We start from the raw sequence: 16,821 nt of genomic DNA on the forward strand, positions 1-16,821 counted from the left end.
AATGTGTCCCCACAAAATTTTAATTTGTGTGGAAAAAATGTTAAAATGTGTGCAGAAATTGCTAATTTTTGTCCACAAAATTCGAATTTGAGCGCTTAAACTACTAATTTGTGGCCACTAATTATGATTTTTTTTTAAATGCCATGTCCAGGAGTTATACCAAACTTCCGACTGTGAACAGCATCTTTGCTTGCAGCTCCTGGTCTTCAGCTGTTGTTGCAGCTGATCATTTTACCGCTTTGCCATTTCAAAAGAATATGTTGCAATGAACGCTCCTGAATTATTCAGTTAGTTTATCTCAGCATATCAGGTAGGAACCTGGATCTGCTAATGCCTCGAGCAAAAACAGAAATGAACTTAATCTGTCCGGATTTGAGACGACTCAGAAGTCATTAAAGCTTTGAGCATCCTCACAGAAACCATTCACAGAGGACGGACGCTCCGTCTCCTGACCCCCCCTCCACTGTCCTTTTACGTCACTCGGGTACAAGGAGCGTGAGCAAAGCGGCTCGCGCCCACAAATGCCAACTACACGCGCGCCCAGATCCAACCACACTACGGAGTGTTTTCCTTTTTTAAACATTTTTTACTTTAATTCCCTTTGAATGGAGTTTTATTTCAAAGCAGGAGCTGTTGTTTTTGTTTGCTGACAGCTTAGTCGGCGAGTTGCTGAAGGGAGCCGTCATTTCTGATGAAAGTTGGAACAGGGAAGCGGTTTATAATCTGCTCAGATGATGAGCAGCGCTTGCGGACAAATTCTGGAGAACTGCGAAAATCCCTACTGTCAACGGTAAATATTATTATTATTATTTCCTTCAAATCTCACAGGAAATACTTAAACGTTTTAATGATAAAAACACAAAGTTTTGGTTTAACTATTTTTGAACACCGTTTTTTTTTTAAATTTCCTGTAGCATTTAGCGCTTTTTTGCTCTATTATGACATTTCTGTTGTTGTGTGAGTTTTGCACGTGTCACAGTGAAGGATTTTAATAGAGTTCAAATTGTTTTATTTTTAAACCATCATTTTATCTACTCAGGAATATGTCTTATTATTGTTTCATCTGAGGGTAAAAAATGAAGAATATGACCAATTAACTCACGTTTTAGGAACTCCATGCCTACTTTGGGTTGCAGTTAACTTTAATTTGCTATAGTAAATTCACAACGAAAAGAAAACACACAAATAATGATTTTCTAATTGTAGTTTGCACCCAATAATACAAATGTGATTAGTCATGGAGTTAATTGGCTTTCACTGATGCTGAGTCATTTTAACACCATCCGGCAAGTCAGAAAATTAGTGGAAATGTTGCAGATTAATGAATCGGCTGCATCCTTACAGGTGAGCTCCATCAATGAGCGATGTCTTGCTGTATAATGTGTTTGGGGCTTATTTGTAAGGTGGGTGGTGCATGTGATTTGATGCTTACAAAAACACATTAGTAAGACATTAAATGCACAAACGGAGCCTCTGCTCTACAGGATTTGGTGGAATCAGCTCCGCACGGTTCCATTCTGATCAAAAACACTTAATGATCAACTTAGACATGCAGCGGATGAACTGTGATCTGATCTAGAGGATTTATGGAATTGTCTGGGATTTTCTTTGATCAGGTTGGAGATTGTGACTGATTTCTTCAAGCTTTTTGTTATACCTGTCAAACATATTTTGATCATTTTAAGGCAAATTAATAAAAGTACCTGTCTGCCATGTGTTCTACTTTAAGACATAAAATAATAAAAGTTCAAATGTTGAACTGTCTTTATCAAACTCTTTTTGGATCAAATTGAAAAACAAAGGTTTAAACACATAAAAGGAAACATGTTAGAAAAGTATGCAACTACTAAACATTTAACCAAACAACTGTTACACTTTTAGACTAGAATGTAATTCATGACTGATTTCCCTGAAAAATTCAGACCCGTCAGGTTTGTTATTGGAAAAAGAAAGGTGCAAAAAAGATGCACTGAACCTGACAGCGGGCTCTGCACATTCAGGTTTGACCAGTACTATGAACATTTGTTTTCCAAACAGGAGACCTTATTGCTTCAGAGTTGACGTTTTCTAGAGTAAGATTTCATATTTTTGTAATCTGAGATGAAAGGAAGGAAAGTTTAAAGCGGTGAAATGGAATTTGGTTGGCTCACACTGCAAACTTGTGGCAGACAATCTAACCTTGAAAACAGAAAAACGACGTGGAAACAAGTTCAGCATTGACGTGAGCTTGAATAGTAAAATAAATCAGTGGATGAGTGTATATTCGTTAAAAGATTAAATCCCGGTTGGGGCTTTTCTGTCCTTGTGCATGTGAGGACCTTCTCCCACAGGCCAATGGACATGCACTATAGGCTGCTTAGTCCATCTCACGCACTCTAGAAGTATCTTTAGTGTTTTATCTGTGAGCAGCTCAGTAGCAGCCTGTCAATGGAGCACTTTGACACTTAGTAATGACAGCTGGGACAGGAATTAGTGCTCCTGTGAACCTGAATAGAAAATAAACAGGAATTAGTGAGATTAAAACACAAAGATGACATGGAAATCTTCAATGAGTTGCTAAGAGAGGAGAGCATCACTAGTCTGGTCTAGACACGCTAAACTCCAATCAGAACCCGACAGTTCCTCTGGAAAGAACAGCTTACAGCCAATAATAACCTCTTCAACAAAGAGATGTCACTCTTGACTGTAACTGAGAAGTCAAAAGGTTGTGTCTAGAGGCTTCTGCCTGGCTCCAGTGTGGCCCTCTGCTCATAACACCTCGTCCCAACCGCGCAAACAAAGCGTGCGCACACATTCCTATTCTCATAGACGAACTCAGCTTTTTATAGCCTCCTTCCCACGGGGAATTTTCGCAATTTCTAAAGGCTCCGCTTTAATGCTACATTCTGGGAATTCAGCAATTCTTGTCATCTCCTAATATTAGATTGATTCTTCAAACACATCCCTGTCAGTCAGAGGGTAACCATGGTATCACTAATCTGAAGTTTTTTCATTTGTCCTTTTTGCTCCATCCTTTGACATGAATACACCCTGTAAGAAGTTTGTAACTTGTTAAAAACAAATTGTATTTCACTTATTCTTTTAATATTTACAACAATAGACCATTCTGTGGATTATGCAGAGGCTGCACAGCTTGTGTAACAATCCCCCAGTGTTTTTTTTTTTGGTGAACTGACCTCCTTCCAGTCGCAATTGGTTTTGACCAAGCTTCAGTTGAAAGTCAAAGGCTTGAGTGGAGGCGTAAATAGCAGCAAAAAGTCAGCTGTATAAATGCAGATCAGCTTATTTATTATTGCAGAAGTATAAACTGAGCTCTTTTCCAAGATGACTCATTTCCACAAAGGACCAAATGTGTTTCCTTACAAAAATCTCCATTAGGAAGTTGAAAATGGGAAAGGACAAAATTAGGGACAAATCTCTTAACCACAAGACTGACATTTCCTGGTTTGGTGTTGGTCTGAAATATTTTCAAAAGGGTGTTGTTTCATTCACTTGTTGATTAATAGATCCATGTACGCCTTAATTTTCCTCGTCTGAGGTGGCATCTGTCTCAAAACTGTACGGCTGGATAGCTCCAATATTGCTCGCCATTTTGTTGCAGTGGTAATGTTAGGTTGGATTTGTGAAAGCCAGTGTGAGAGAGCGTAAACAGATGGATGATGGGAAGTGAGGCAGGCTTCCTCTTCATCAACAAAATAGATTAAAAGTGGATTGGACTTTAAAATACTCAACATTGTCACATAGAAAAACAGGAAAACAACTGTTCAGCTTAAAGTTGTACACTTCTTGAGTTATACACCTTTGACTTCAGTACCACAAACCCCTACATGTTCTAATTTATTGTTTGCACAATTCTAAAGGAGCATTTAGAAGCAATTTATTTCTGTCAGAAGCAGGAAACAGCCACTGCTTATCAATTATACATCGAATCCCACATTTCTTCAAGCCACAATGCTATTTAGCGCCATACCTTCAGTTAAATTGATGAGTTTATTATATGTATGAAAGCAAACTCGGGAGCCAACGGAAAAATGACAGAGCTTTCTTTCACTTAATCCTATTAATTTTTAGGCCTTATCTTGGGAACAAAGTGTAATCTGTTTTTGGAATTAAACAACATCCAGATAAGAGTTCAAATAGCAGAGAAACAAGTTGTTTTCTTGTAGACAGAGCTCTGTTCCTGTTTCTGTTCAGACCGGCTAACTTGGCTAGAAATCACTTCACTCTCTGCCCATTTTCTGCTGATGGATGTTTGGGTACTGTCTGCAGCTGTTTCCTCTGAATTCAATGTTCAGAACCAAAACCAGGATCAGATATTCAGAGCAGCACATTCCACCACTACTCTGAGCTGGGTGACTGCCAACGTTTTATCTTTCTGCTCTGGTGAACAAATCAAGACAGTTTTTTGATGAGAGAAAGAAGGAATAATCAATCTGTCAGGACACAGCCTCAGGCAGACACGCTCATATATATATTTTTGCATTGACATCCACACATGAGGAGGACTTCATTTGTTTCCAACACAAAAAAGTTAAACAGTAATTTTCCCTAATTTTTCCCAAATTTGGATGTTTTGCTCACTGGCTGTTGTCAGAATTGTAGTAGTCATGCGTTTTTCCGCGCTCACACACATTAGAACATAAGAAACCTATTAATGGCATTTACTTGCATCATTGGGTCTGTTGGGACTTGGCATTTCAGTTTCACTTCACAAAGATTCACCACATTCCTTTTGGATGTGATCCAGACCCTTAAACACGTAAATCATTCTGCATTCGCTCACTCAGCTCAGTTCCATAAGTGAACGGTGAGGGATTATGGTGTCTGCTGCTCACACTTCTGAGAGAGGTCAAGTGAAGAATCCTTTATTTATTTTCAATACTTTAATCACAAACTGAACCAAATTCCTTTTTGTACGGCTCTTAAAACATCTGTAGTTGTCACTTACTTTAGTGTTTAAAATGTGTTCTTCACATTTGACATATCTTTTGAATGAGGGGACTTAGGACATTCTGATTATTTACCCCTCTTCCACTCCAACCCTTGGTCCTGACTGATCAGCAGGAAAGCATTCTTCATGTCCCAACTGTGCAATCGATTCCACAATCTGTCAGACCCTGGACGGAAACTTTTGCAAAAAACATGGAAATGTTTCACATGTGAAAGTTATGCCTACAAGTTTTTAACAACTGGTTGCAAAAAGTTACAGGAAAAAACAAGAATAAAGGTATTTTTAAAGTTCCCCTCTGGTATCCTCATGATCTTTTGTAAAAGCGTTCCCATTGGTCTTTTAGTTTTGATTATGCAGTTTTTAAAAACTGATTACGGGGGAAAAAGTGGAAAAATAAAAAAACATTAAAAAATTTTGCCTTTGAGTTGTGGGTATTGTTGACACAGAGCAACCCCGCCCCCCATCCCCTCTATATTTCTGAGAGCCACTAGCGTACAGTGGAGCGGTGTGTTTGTGGCCCACCCAATATAATTTTTTTATGTGACAAATGAGCTATTTTTCAAATAACATTTTGAGGGTTATTTTCATTCCTGATTCCCAGCGATTTTAATAAATAAATACTCAAAAATGCAATTTTAAGCTTAATTTTCATTTTTTTTATGCCAGAAAAATACATGAACATGTTAAAAGCAAAAAATACACCATATTCACCAGAGTTTGTCTAAAAACCAGTAAGTACGAGTTAATTTACAAAAGCAAAGATTCTCTACAAATTTCTTCCCCCCTTTGTCGACATTTTAAAGACTCACATTTCCTGGCAGCTGTCAAATATTTATTTAAGATTTTACCTGAGAGTAGAAAAATTAATCTTTATGCCTGCATGAGTTCTCTGAGAAATGTTGAACAAGACATATTTTCAGTGCTTTTTGCCATCAGGGCTTTATCTCTTTGCAGCCTACAGGCTTCTTTAATTTGTTTTAAATGGTCCTTAAGATCAAACAAAGCGTTGACTTTAAAGTCAGGCTACATCTAAGACCTAAGTGAAAAATAATGTGCCGTCATTTTCTATGCGAGATTTCTCAAAGAGATCAATTTTATCCAAAAAAAGAAGTGTTTGGAAATTACATTCATCAAACTGTCAACAACCTTGATTATATAAGTAGGACGAGAGTGTATAGAGGTTTATCTAAGGGAGACGTCAACTGCCTTAGAGAGCATACCATTTCAGTTCTGTCTTACATATGTTATTACTTAAACTTCTTAGGGTCTCTGGGAAATACAATTCAGTGGAAAAGTAACATGCCCATTAAATTCAATAAGAGCTTATAGATGGACTGTGATGTCTGGCCTCATTGTATGGAGGCCATAACTGGAATATCTGAGGACTGGGTTAAGTCACTGGGCTGTGATGACTGAAACGCATCACGCATGCAGTTTGTTCTGGGATAAATCACAAAATCAGGCTCTTTGTGGTTTAAACGATTACCCACTAATGACCGGCCTACACGTTCCAGGGCTGATAGACCAGGGACCGTGTGCTAATGGCACCTCAGGGGTCACCATGATGGCCCTGTGGGGCAGACCTGTGAGGTTACAGTTTTGAGTTTTGGCTAGCAGGTTTTTTTGCAACACTTCTATTGCACACTAACACATTCACATGCAACTTGCAGTCTGGGACAAAAAACAGTTTTCCGTGAAGAAGACTCAATACTAAAAAAAGGCGGAGCAATAGATTTTTGAGAGGTCAAAGAAGACAAAAAGTCTTCAGTTTGCTTTGGCAACCTAGGAGGGGGAAGAACTATTAGGCCATTTTCTGTTTGCTTAGATCTTCATTGGTGAGGCTCTAAAAATACCCCCGTTTCTTTGCAATCTGAGTGGGTCTAAGGTCAAGTGTGGAGCCTTTATGCTCCCAAAAACAGCCTATTACCACAGGGCAGAGCACAAGCAACAATCACTTTATCTCTGTGGCTGCTCAGCTGGAAACTGTTGCAATCGCACTTTTGTCTTGGGCATGAGGTTGCATGCCTCCCACATGACAAACTGAGTGATTCTTTCCCTTCAGGCTGTTGACCGATGACAACTCTTGTACCTCCTAATGGCCATTGCACACGTTTTTAGACTTTTATTTTGGCTTTTTTTAGGAGTTATACACATTTTTAATCAAGTTCCACGACAGCAGCATTTGTGAAGAATGACATGAAGATAAAAATTTCACACTAAGATACATTGTATGTCTTTAAGATCTGATAATGTTCATTCTTTTTAATGTGCAAACATAGTATCTAAAATAGAATTAATTCAAAATAACGTAGACTATGTCCTAGTTTTTTTTAACTTGTGACAATATTGTCAAAACAATCATGACAGGTGGTGTTGGAAGAATCAAATGTAAGAGACCTGAAAGGAAAATGGAGGAAACTTAAATGATTTATGGAATAAGTTGAATTAAATAATAATAACTGAATTAACATTCAACATGAGTTGACCAGAAGAAACAAAATGTTTGGGGAAAATGTGATAAAAAAAATAACAAAAATTATGGACTTGAATACACAAAAGTTATCAACAAACTGCAATTAGTTTTGTTAACCACGTAATCTGGTGGGATCAGGATTTAAAGCAGACCTGGAATAAAAAAGTAAAAAAAAAACAAAAACTAAAAACAACCAAAAGACTAAAACCAAAAAACCTATTTTCAAGAATCTCTTGGGTTAGGTGAAAAATGAGAAACTGTGTATACAGTCAGAAAGTTTAAACTTTGCTGTTTAATGGGAGTTTAAACGTATTTTTTTTAAAAATATGTTCTTGTGAAGGTATGGGGTGGCTGCAATATGATGTGGGAATCCTTGCTGTGAAAAACACATTATTTAAAACACACAGCATAAAAAGGCGCAGGATGCAGAAATGGTGAAGCAACACTGAGACATAGAGCTGACAAGACACAAAACGCAGGAAAGAAATAAAGAAATCTACATCTGTGTACACCAGAAACTCTCTGCCCTCATGCTGCATGTTCTTTTACTATTAGCCTTTTTTGTAAAGCTTGGGTCTCAGAAATGGAGTGCAAATTGTTACAATTTAGAATAACAGTTGTTCTGCTCGAGCAAGATTTTGAAAATATTTGCAATAGTTTCAACAAAAAATTGTGACGATAGCCAATTAAAATCAAAGAACTCATTAGATCTTCAAGCATTTTCCTCATATAATCCCACAGTTAAGCAACAAATGTATTAACTCTTCTTCTTGCAGGTTTGTTTTGCTGGCCCAGCTCCTTTGCAGAAGCAGTCCATTCCAGAGCTGCAGTTCTTCTGCTTGTTTTGTCATTGTTGATCAGAACTTTATCTGAGACCGCATTGTTGAAGCTGTGAGCAGTATTGAAGCCAAATGTCTTCGATTGATTGACGCATTCACAACAGCTGCAGTGCTGATGTTTGTGTTGTTTTGAGTACATGGTTTGCAATGAAGACTGGCTGCAAAATAAGAAGCTTGAGTTGCAGATTCTATCTTCCAGGAGTTTGTTTTTTTCTCGTCTTCTGTGTGTGTGTGAGTGTGTGTCCATATTATCTTTACATGAATGAAGCCATTCTCTGGGGTTGCAGAAATTGTCAGCAGGAGCTGAAAAACAACATGCCCTCCTGCGTCAGAAGAGACTAGATGTCAATATGTTAGTGACCGAGGAGGTTGGACACAGGCCTCCACTCACTGTGTACACAGCAGAAGACATTGACCTCAGCTGAGGGTTTACCAAGAGCACAGGAAGTGTCCACAAATATTAATTTTAAGTTATATTTTTTTCATCTAGTGTATCTAAACAAAGTGTGTGCCACAAGCATAAAGCCTCGTGTCTTCTTATTTTCCTTTGAGAAACTTTTTCCTTCAAATTTTAATGATTATTTAGATAAATATACCATGTGGACATATCTGCTCTGGCTTAAAATGTAAAAATCGCTTAAGCTTTATATGTAGATTTCATGTATATATCAGTCTATGTAAAAGTACATGAAATGTACATCATCTAGTGTGCCTTCCTATTTATCAATTCATTTGAAAATGAACAAAAAAGCTTAAGAATGCAGGTGGACTCTGAAATAAATCTGCAGTGTTGCGTTTTACCAAACTGAAGAATTAGTAAGATTATATTATAACAAAATATAAACTGTCATGTTTTGATGACAAACAAGAAATCATAACCACTCAAATTGAAAGGAAAAGCAGGTATGAATATTGTGCTTTGGAACTACCCTCCAGGCTCGAAATGCACACTTTCTTGACCTTGTCATGCAAATGGTGTGTGATGCACAGCAGGATGATACATTACTGCATCAGAATTTTTTCCCTTTCAGCTATTGTTCTGGCCTGCTATCGAATAACAGTCTGTCCATTTTGTAAACAGCTATTTATGCATAAAATATGAGGGGAGATGCATAGATCTGTAAACATTTGAACATAAAACTGTTTTTTACTAAATCATAACCATTTTGTAAAGCTTCTCTCAGATCAGTAATATGATTATAAAAATAAAAGACAGGGCACATACTGCCAGCACACTAACGGTTTTCCTTTGTTTTAAGAACCCACTCAATGAAAATTGTGTTTTTGGTATTTTTAACATGTTTGTGGGGCATTTTTCTGATGATGGAGGTCATACACAAAGAAAATTAAGCTCGCATTTCTGAGATTTTTTTTATTCAAATCATTTGGATTATGTAGCAGATGAAAAAAGAGCTAATTTGTGACGTAGATACTACGCTGGATAGGCCACAAGCTCCCTGCTCCATTCTGATGCATCCACTAGCAGACAAATAGATCCATGTACGTCTTTGTTTTCCTCGTTTGAGCTGGCATCTGGCTCAGAACTGTACCGCTGGATAGCTCCAATAGTGCTCGCCAGTTTTTTTTGCACCGCTAATGTTAGGTTGGGGGTGTGAGAGGAGCTGTAAGTTATCAGAAAAGCCTGTAAACAAAGAGCTCTCAGCAACAGGGAAGGGAACTGGGACAGAGTTGCCTCTCGCCAAAAGTCCTGCACACAACTCAGTGGTGAATATCCGATGAACTCCTGCCAATCTGCAGAAACTATGTCCTAGAAAACAACACAGGTTCTTTGAATTTTGGCTAAAAAAAGAACACATTAATAATTAGATGACCACTGACCCTCTTTCTAAAATAGATCAAAAGATGATTGGAATGGGACCGTTAAATAGTATGTGATCATGACCAATAAAACTTATGAAAGAAAAACATGTTGACCGCATTCCAGCCCAAAATGGGATCCTTATCCTTATGTGCTACCTTCTGTTTTCGATTTAGCCCTGGAACGAAATAAATCTTTAGCTTCAGCTTACCTCTGATTCAGGGTTATAAAGTAGAAGGGGATAATAAGGAAGGAGGTAACACAAATGAGCCTTAAAGGAAAAAGTAAGAAATGAAGACAGATGACAACAATTTATTTCAGCAGCAAACTTTACAGAAAGGCTCTCAACTTTGGACCTCCATCTGTTATTCTTCTGGTGATAATTAGTTCAGTGAGCTGGAGAGTAACTTGGTATTTTTGGAAGGTGTATTTTGTCCTCTTTGGTGCTTTTTTATGATAATACAGATGAATGTTAGAACACCCAAAGATATGGAATGGACAAACCTGGCTGTCACTTGTTGGTTGGATTTAATAATTATTAAAATTACAGAACAGGTCAGGTCTTCGACGAAAAAGCAACTTTGCTTGTTTTTATAATTTGCTATAAGTTGGAAGCCATATTGGGAATTATTATGCATTTATTTTGGCAGATAAAGGGGGATTTATTGTGACATGCTTAATGTTTTCTGTTGTGTTTGCATGAGAGCAGGTTGCATATTTTTCCCTTAGGTATTTATATAATTCAACATAAAAAACAAACATTAGAAAAAAATATGATAAAAGAAGCTACAGTCCTAAAACTTTAGTTTTTTTCCGGCATTTGCTTTCTGCCACGAGTGCCGTCATTTGTGCCTCTCCAACTCCCCCCCCCCCCCCCCCCCCCCGTCACACGTCATCTTCTTTAAAGTATTGCCATTAATTTTGCTCACCTGTCTTCTCCGAGTCAAGTTGTGTTAGACTAAACACATCAAGTATTCATAACATGCTAACGTTCTGGCTTCACAGAGGACTGCTTATGCTCCCTGAAGGCTCGCGTACGAGTCGGGGCAGCAGCTCAGTGACACACACACTCATACACACACTTCCATCCATGCATTTATGTCCCCACACTATGAAAAGGTGGCTTTCTTTAAGTAAAACAAGATAGATAAATATTAGTTTTACATTTTTATGGGGTTTTGTCCAATTGTTGAATTAAGTCACATCTGTCTGAAATTTAGATTTTGATATATGTAAGAATAAGTTATTTTTGGCAGTGCTGACATTCTATAAGAGCCACATTTCATTTATTTTAAAGTGTGTGCAAAAACGCTTGTGCAGTCATGAGTATTTCAGGGGACGAGTACAGTTACAGTCTGCTGGTTGTTTTGAAAGCACACTTGCATAATGCATAATGTATGGCATAACAAAAAGAAGAAATACAAATAAAGGGTTGTAAAATTAATGGAAATAGCCGATATTTTAGGTTTGCAGTTCTGTCTGCTGTTGTTTTATAAAAATAACAATCTGTGTAAGTATTTTGAACATATTGCCTTAATTGAGTTAGTCATGAGTTGTGTTGTCCAGCTCTTGCAACATATTATAACAAGATTTTGTTCACGCATAACCAATAACAAAATCTTAAAAAAATAAAAGAAAATCATCAAATTGTTATACAACAAACTAATCACACATTTAGAAATACACATGTATATAAACAAAAAAACACCCCTCCCACCCTTCCGCGGGTAATTTCTCCTCCAAGCTCAGGTCCTCTTCCAGAGGCCTGGGAGTTTGAGGGTCCTGCGCAGTATCTTAGCTGTTCCTAGCACTGCGCTCCTCTGGACTGAGAGGTCTGAGGCATTTCCAGGTGAAGACCAAAACTGGTATGTAGCTCAGTTGGTAAGGCAGCAAACCACAGTTCGATTCCCAGTGGGGAAATGAACAATCATTGATAATGGGGCAATTACCATATCATTGGCAAGCAATTAACATAACCCAGTGAGGGCCCTGGGGCAAGGCCTTTAACGCGACTGCCTACCTCGTAACACACGAGAGACAATGAATTACAAGTCATGCCGACATACGTGCCAGGCCAGAAAGGTCTGTGTCAGGTGCTGGGGGAACAGAGAGCTACTGAAACAATCCTAACCATAGATATGTAGTTCACATTAATCTACATATATTTAGCAACTACAACCATGATTTCCTGATCTAAAGGTTCAAGAGAGCGAGAGATTGGGTGTTTTTTTAAACTCTTACATTTACATTGCCCTCGACAACGTGTGTTCAAGCGGAAATATTGGTTTAAAGCTTGCGCCTTCAAAACTCTCATATTCTCATGTAGCTATGCAAGTTTTTACGACTGTTTCTGGGCTCTACGTACCAAACATGTGGCCATTGAAAGCGCTTTGCCAGTCAAACCAGGTCGGGTTTGGTAGGGACATATGTCTTTGGTTTATCTGGTGAACCCAGACACGGTAACGAGCCTGACCCAGAGTCTGCGTTAGCTTTCTAGAAAATGATAAACTATGGTGACTCTCCTGACATGATGGTAATCCGTCATCGCAATGATGCTAACAATGAACTGAACTGTTTCTGTTTTTGCGCTCAAATTGTGAGATTTGCACTAAGTTCTGGGCGACATATGCCTGTAAACAGTAGAAAAAGAAGCCCCTCCCTGCGTTCAAGTGTGTGCGTTTAGCACGTCAAAGGCCCGGTGTGTACGTGGCTTAAGGTGACTGAAATGTGATGTTGTATTGTCTATTTGCAAATATTTTCATGAACTAATTATGCAGTTAAGCTTTGTGGATTTTTTAGGACGTTTTGAAAAATAAAGTAAAACAAATGTAACCTATACACAAACATCAATCTGCAGCTCTCAGGGTTAAGGAATGCAGCAGTGACATCGTCCAAACAGGTGAAACTCTGGCTTGTTTTGGAGTCATTGCAGCGTCTCATGGAATTCTAAGAGAAAGATAATATTAGTGGTCAGGTGGTTGTTTTTTGTTGCCGGGTAAAAACTGGTTCCCCGATGGGTCAGACCCACAGGTTCAGCTCTTGTGAGGAAAAACTCACACATTCTTGGAATGCAGCTCATTTTTAATGACAACCACAGTGAAATGTCATCTGGCCTGGAGGATGAAAATACACATCATGATAACTTGGAGGGGAAATTGACTGGATTTATTGTATTAGTAACACTTTTGACCCACATAACTGCAGCTGCTACCAAACTGCTTTCCTTTTGCTGCTTGATGGAGCATGATACTTTGCTATCTTCTTTACTTTGCATCTGTTTAGTAAGAAAAAGTAGTCTTGACCCTTTCCAAAAAATTAAAATACAATTGAAAAGTGTGTTAATTTCCATGATTAAAAAAATTAAACATTCACAGTCAGTTAATTTTGTTGTTTTTGTTATTGTTAAATCATTTCTATCTGCAAACTTTTATCATATTCATGATTGATGGGGAGGAGCAAGCTCACACCTCTTCATCAACACTCACTTATACTGAAAGTATCTCCGAAGCTAAAGCAAGAACACCAACATCTGCAACTTCAACACACACGGTGTCACACGTTTTGCACAGAAATGGAGGCAATTTTCTATTCTATTTAGTTTTTCACGAACAGAGACAGAGAGCAACAAATCAACAACTTGGCCAGACAGAAAATCCGAACTTCTCCAGGGAGATTCACAGAAGACCTGAAGCAAAAGCATATTTAAAGACTTGTTTTGGATCAAATGTAAGTGTATTTACGTGGGGCGGTGTCACATTTTACTGCGTGAGAGGTGAGAGATATGCAGAGCGTGATATGTGCATGCCTAACATGATGGAGCAGCGGATAAACTATTTCTCTTCTCCTGCCAACTGGCAGCGAAGAATTCTGTTGTGTTAGATTAAGGATGATATGGAGGCTAAAAGTGGGGAGATGACACAAATGAGTCATGAAGAACAGAATGAGCTGTGGGAGCAAAAAATTAGATAAATAACTTGAGCAAACCTCGTCTAGAAACCCTGCCTCATTGCTGTCGACGGTGGACCGCTTTTTTTATTTTTTAGATAATTAATAATTTAATGTCAAGAATCTCGCTCTGTGCTTTTGACAGTGACAGGGAATGTTTCCAAGCTTGCAATAATTTATTCCTTTTGCCATCAGGGATAAGGTTACTCTGAGGTCTATGGAAACACTGGAACGCCATGTTATATGAAAAAAAGAAGATCCAGCTGGAAAAATTCTGCTGAGTGAAAGAATAACTTGCAGTTGTTTCCTGGAAAAGAAAAGTGAAGAAAGACTGTTATTTTAAATTTTATTACCAGGCACAATGAAACTGTAATGAATAATAAGTTTCCCTTGCAACATTGTCCATTTAGTTCAGTACAAGCATTCCTGCAAGGTTTTTTTTTATGTGTAGATTTTTGCAGAGATCTGGCTGAACAATCTTCACACTGCAGCTCCAATTTTTTTCTAATCTGCTAAAATTTTTACAAGCTGTAACGCTACGTTCACACAGGCCATAGCGCAATCAAGCCACCACTTCCAATGAAAAGCCTATGGAAATGGGATGTATGTGCGTTTGGGGCTTCCCCTTTTAATAGTCTTTTAATAACTTTCAAATCCATCTTCAGGGTCTACGACGTACAAAAACACGTGGCCGTGTTAAAAGGTAAAGTTGAACTTTGACCAATCAGGGACTCGGATTTGGTAGTGACACATGGGTGGTGTCCTTTTTTATTTCACAGAATTACCAACCCCTTGAAAAGTGATCACGAAGGAGAAATCAATCAGTGCAGTTTGTGCCATTATATGACACCAAGTCTTTCAAATATTGCAATGGAGCAGTGAGAGAAAACGCTGAGATGTGTGAGGTTTCTCCGCTTAAACATTTCGCACCGAGCCTCTTTCAACTGTGAGTACAGACGCTAGTATTAGGTCCTGTGTGAACACCATTTGCTAAAACGTTTAGTGTGTTCTTGAATGTGCATCACATGCCCAGTGTGTACGCAGAATTAGAGTTAATTTTGGTAACAGAAAAAAATTAAAAGACTTGGAGGCTTAATCAAATCCAAAAACTAGATTTTATTAGGTCTGCATACAAGTAATATCCTGTGCTTTAAGATACTCCACAAACATTTTTACTGCAGATGTCTCCTTAAACAACTTTTGAACTACAAAGATGAGGACATCATTTAAGGTTTTTTGTCTCCCAAAACCCGGCCTAAAGCACTTTGTGTACAAACAGTTCTCGTTAGCTGGATAAATTCAATGCTGCTTCAGTGTCTGTGGGGCATTTGTAGCATAAACAATGCCAGTCTTATCCACGTTATCACTGTAGCCATTTAGTTAACATGGTTTGTAAAAGACTGTTCAAATATTCTGTGGGGAATTGGCAGAGTCCCTGAAGTGTAATTTCCATTTCTCCTGCTGCGCTGCAGGAGCTGTTTAGCATGTTTACAAAAGTAAAAACCACAACTAGATTGAGATAAAAAGGAAAGGTCACCAGAAACATATGAAGTCATTATCTGCAATGTCTGTTTTTTTGCTGCTTGCTTCATCCTGTTTTGTTTTTCTGTTTTCAATCTCCACTCGCTTCAATGCGACTCGTCACGTCCTCTAAAAAAAACCCTCTGCATCCCCTGTCCCGCAGCAGTCCTGCGTATTGTTTTCTCATTTGTTTTTTCTTAATGCGCCTTTTGAGCAAAAATGTCGGAATAAACTCAACGAAATGTGCACGGAAACCCGGTGAAAATGAATTTTGGGCATAGTGAACAAACACCCCCCAAAAAATGGGGACAGAAAATAAGGCTGAAACCGTTACGTAAAATGTAAAACATGAATGGCTGGCTTAAGCTGAACAAAACAATATAACATATATGAACACATAGTTAACAAAAGACCTCTGTTGCCAAGGAAATTATAAAGTTTACTTTTGTAGATACTTCTTAAAAAATTACTTCAACTTGTTTGTCGACCCCTGGCAACCGAAACATAAAATGTTTGAGTACTTATAGACACAATGACATTTATTGAATCATAAAATGGTTGTTAAGGAGATAAAGCCGTCAGACAAGCTGCCATACAGAAAAAAGTGTTTTTTCATGAATTTGTCATCTGATGATCAGTCTTGGGTGGCAGAGGAGAGGGGGAGAGAGAACGGCCTGAAGCATCTGGTCAGCCAGTGATCAGGTAGAAAGGGGGCATTGGTGGGGTGGCAAGGGCAAGAGTGTGGCCGGGTAGCGCCTGGAGGCCATACAATGCTGCTTGCGGCTTTAACCCACAAATGAATGTTCTATACCTTGTTTGAGCTGAATAGTCTGACTAAATGAGGCTAAAGTCATTTCCACACAAACTCCAGAATGCTTTGCTGTGCTGCCACCTTTACTGGCATAGCTGCTCTTGGCGAAGCGTGTGATGAAATCCAGACTGATGGTACGGAGCTGAAGCAGTGCTGCAGAACTGGGAGGATTACCAACCATAAACACTGCCTACCAGCATCCATACGAGATGAATGTAAAACAGAGCAGTGAGTGCACAGAGAAGAGGAGACAGGTCTTCAGCTTGATGCTTTCACAATTCATCAAGCCTGTTTGGAAGAACCTCATAAACATTAAGCAAAACACGATGAAAAGAAGACATGCAGCCATCACGATGACTTCAAGAGCACCTCAGAAGATTTTAGGAGAGAGGGATCCTTGTAGTGTGCTTGGAAAACTCCTCTTTCCTCCCATGTTTTATCCATTTTCGTAGTTTGTTTAGC

At 38.5% G+C, this 16,821-nt stretch overlaps 1 protein-coding gene across 2 annotated transcripts in view; it reads left to right on the forward strand.

The window, feature by feature from the left end:
* Window positions 1-499: 499 nt before the first annotated feature.
* The window catches only part of gcgr (glucagon receptor), a 36,659-nt gene continuing 20,337 nt past the window's right edge, over window positions 500-16,821 (forward strand). For both annotated transcript variants that reach the window (XM_023957502.1, XM_023957504.1), the window contains exon 1: window positions 500-790. The gene's annotated coding sequence lies outside the window, so the exon portion shown is untranslated. The remainder of the gene's footprint in view (window positions 791-16,821) is intronic.

This window comes from Oryzias latipes, chromosome 8, assembly GCF_002234675.1.
Source record: "Oryzias latipes chromosome 8, ASM223467v1".
Taxonomy (NCBI): domain Eukaryota; kingdom Metazoa; phylum Chordata; class Actinopteri; order Beloniformes; family Adrianichthyidae; genus Oryzias; species Oryzias latipes.